We start from the raw sequence: 3,450 nt of genomic DNA, 5'->3' as shown, positions 1-3,450 counted from the left end.
GAGGAAGGGCATCATCACCCTCATCTACAAGCAGAAGGGGGAAAGGGAGGACATTAGGAATTGGAGACCCATCTCTCTCCTGAATGTGGACTACAAGATCCTGTCCAAGGCTATCGCCAACAGGGTCAAGTCTGCTCTGGGACAGGTGATCCACCCGGACCAAACCTGTGCTGTACCGGGCAGGAAGATCTCAGACAGCCTCGCGCTGCTGAGGGACACCATCGCCTACGTGCAGGACAGGGGGGTGGACGCCTGCCTGGTCAGCTTGGACCAGGAGAAAGCCTTCGACAGGATATCGCACACGTACATGGCGGACGTGCTCTCCAAAATGGGATTTGGGGAGGGAATCCGGAATTGGATCAGACTGCTCTACACAGACATCCGTAGTGCAGTCCAGGTCAACGGGTGGGAAACAGACAGCTTCCCCATCAGGTCTGGAGTCAGGCAGGGCTGCCCCCTCTCCCCTGTCTTGTTTGTCTGCTGCATAGAACCCTTTGTGGAAGCCATCAGGAGGGATGAGGGCATAAGAGGGGTGACGCTGCCAGGCAGTGGAGGGACCCAAGTGAAAACCTCCCTGTACATGGACGACGTCACCGTCTTCTGCTCTGATCCGAGGTCAGTTCGCAGGTTGATTGGCACCTGCGAACAGTTCGAGCTAGCGTCGGGGGCCAGGGTCAACCGCACGAAGAGCGAAGCCATGCTCTTTGGCAACTGGCCCGACCGATCCAGCGTCCCCTTCACCATCAGGTCTGACCACGTGAAGGTGTTGGGGATCTGGTTCGGAGGGGCGGAGGCGTGCAACAAGAACTGGCAGGAGCGGACTGCCAAGGTGAAACAGAAACTGGGACTGTGGGGAGGGCGCTCCCTGTCGATAACGGGCAAGAACCTGGTCATCAGGTGTGAGGTGCTCTCAGGGCTGCTGTACTTGGCGCAGGTCTGGCCCGTCCCCCGCTCCTACAGCTCGGAAATCACCCGGGCTGTCTTCAGATTCGTCTGGGGATCCAAGATGGAGCGGGTGAGACGGACCGCCATGCACAAGTCCCTGGACAACGGGGGCAAGAACGTCCCCAATGTCGCCCTCACCCTGATGGCCAGCTTCGTATGTGGCTGCATCAGGTTGTGTGTAGAGCCCAGGTATGTGGGCACCAAGTACCACTATGTGCCCAGGTTCTACCTGTCGCCCTGGCTGCGAAGGATGGGTCTGGCCCCACTCCCGCGCAACGCCCCAGTCAGCTGGTCGTTGCCGGCATACCTATCCCACGTAGCAAAGTTCTTCCAGGAGAACGCCTTTGACCACAAGGCCATCAGGCAGTGGTCGGCACGAAGTGTCCTGCAGGCACTGCAGGAGAAGGACGTGATGGACACAGTGGGGTGGTTCCCTGAGCAGACTGTCCAGTTCATCTGGCAAAATGCCTCATCGCCAGATCTCACCAACAGGCACCAAGACCTCGCCTGGCTGGCAGTGAGAGGGGCCCTCCCAGTCAGAGCCCTCCTGTACGCCCGGAACGTCGTCTCCGCACCCCACTGCCCACGGGAGGACTGCAGTGAGGAGGAGTCTGTGACCCACCTCTTTGCACACTGCCAGTTCGCAAAGAGGGTGTGGAGGAGGATGGACGGGCTAGTGTCACGTTTCATCCCCAGCAGCTGCGTGACAGAGGACTCTCTGATCTACGGGCTGTTCCCGGGGACGCACACGGAGACCAACATCCGGTGCTGCTGGCAGATCATCAACTCGGTGAAAGACGCTCTTTGGTCAGCCCGAAACTTGATCATCTACCAGCACATGGAGATGTCCGTGGGAGAATGCTGCCGACTGGCACACTCTCGGCTGCAGGAGTACGTGCTGAGGGACGCACTGAAACTTGGTGCAGCCACCGCAAGGGCCCGGTGGGGAAGGACCACAGTATAGGTTTCTCCACCCGTGGGAGGGGGAGGGGTCGGTGGGCGAGGAGTATACCCCTCAACAATGAGATGCTAAGCTGAACTACTGGAGTGCCACGTGGGTGGCTATAAACACGGGTATTTTACTGAGTATAATGGAAACGTATGTAAAGGATGAAAAGTTATTGAATGGTTTATTGTATATATTTATTTTTGAATAAAGTATATTTTGAAATAAAAAAAAAAAAAAAAAAAAAAAAAAATCTGTTCTTATCAGTTTAATATCTGATACGTCCCTTATCTGGGGACCATATATTAAATTGATTTTTGGAACAGGGAGATGGAATAGGGGCTTGCTCCGTCCACTCCACGCATCGACCCGGTATTGCAGTGCCTCTGGGAACGGTGCACTCCCCTTCTGGGGAATTTCAAAGTAGCAAAGAAAAGAAAAACGACGAAAGCTCCATCAGGCGGCGGCGGCGGCACAGCAGCACAGACAAGCATGCACGCACATGGAGAGAGAGGAGAGCTGCTTGCTCTACACCTCTCCTGTGTCTGTGTCTGTCTGTCGATACAGCTCACTCACTCACTCACTCACGCAATGTGCAGACAACTCAACAACAGCACGGGCATCATATCTGGGCCGTTTGGCTAAGATCAAGTGCACATCCGGGCTGCAACCAGATCAGGTGCTGCAGGCAAGGCAGCAACTTCATGAGAGATGCCCCTTGGCATTCATTCCTGAAGCAAACTGCTCAACCGGCGCACTCATTCTGATGCCTGCTCACTCGGCTGCTGCCTGCACCAAGCACAGAAGCAGAGTGAAGTGGAGCAGGCCGAAAGACCTTTTCTGTCCCGCCACACTCGCTCCACTTCTCAGGCTCAGGCTTCTCAGCTGCTCCTTGAAGCCAACGGAGGACGCGACGGACGGACGGACGGACGGATGGACGGGCGGGCGAAGGAAGGAAGGAAGGAAGGAAGGAAGGAAGGAAGGAAGGAAGGAACGAACGATATCGAGTCACTGGCTCTGCTGCAATTTCACCAGCAGCCAGCCAGCCTGTCGGACAGGCAGGCTCGTTCAAGTGTGCCAGCAGCCAGGGCACGCGGACGGGAGGGAGGAAGGAAGGAAGGGAGGGAGGCATCCGATGGAGCCCGGCTACAGAGCAACGGGGCGCCGCCGCCGCCGGCACAACAGGGCCCGGTGCTCCTGCACCCTGCATCCTCCCCGCCTGCACCAGACTGCCAAGACTGCTGCTCTCCTGCCCAGACAGACAGACCAGCTACAAGCATCACCACCTAGCCATAGCATCAGCAAAACTCTGCCTACCTGCCCTGCCCTGGCCTGGCCTGGCCTCCTGGCCTCCTCTGATGCGTCTGCCTGCCCCAGGCCCAAAGCCCCGCCCACCGTTCAAGGTAAGGCAGAGGCACAACCCCCCACTCCACCCACTCAGACCTCCCCAATATACATCGGCAGTGCAGTGCATCTCTAGCCTCGCTCAGAATCACGTCCCAAACCCCAAGATCACTCAAACGTCTCATGCTTACACCTACCTACTCGGCGTCCAGCTT

The 3,450-nt window shown here is 57.2% G+C and overlaps 1 pseudogene; it reads left to right on the top strand.

The window, feature by feature from the left end:
* The first annotated feature begins 2,084 nt into the window (after positions 1–2,084).
* LOC140192096 (U2 spliceosomal RNA) lies at positions 2,085–2,297 on the top strand (annotated as a pseudogene).
* The last annotated feature ends 1,153 nt before the right edge of the window (positions 2,298–3,450 follow it).

This window comes from Mobula birostris, assembly GCF_030028105.1.
Source record: "Mobula birostris isolate sMobBir1 chromosome 11 unlocalized genomic scaffold, sMobBir1.hap1 SUPER_11_unloc_1, whole genome shotgun sequence".
Classification (NCBI taxonomy): Eukaryota; Metazoa; Chordata; class Chondrichthyes; order Myliobatiformes; family Myliobatidae; genus Mobula; species Mobula birostris.
This window is presented reverse-complemented; position numbering and strand designations above follow the sequence as displayed.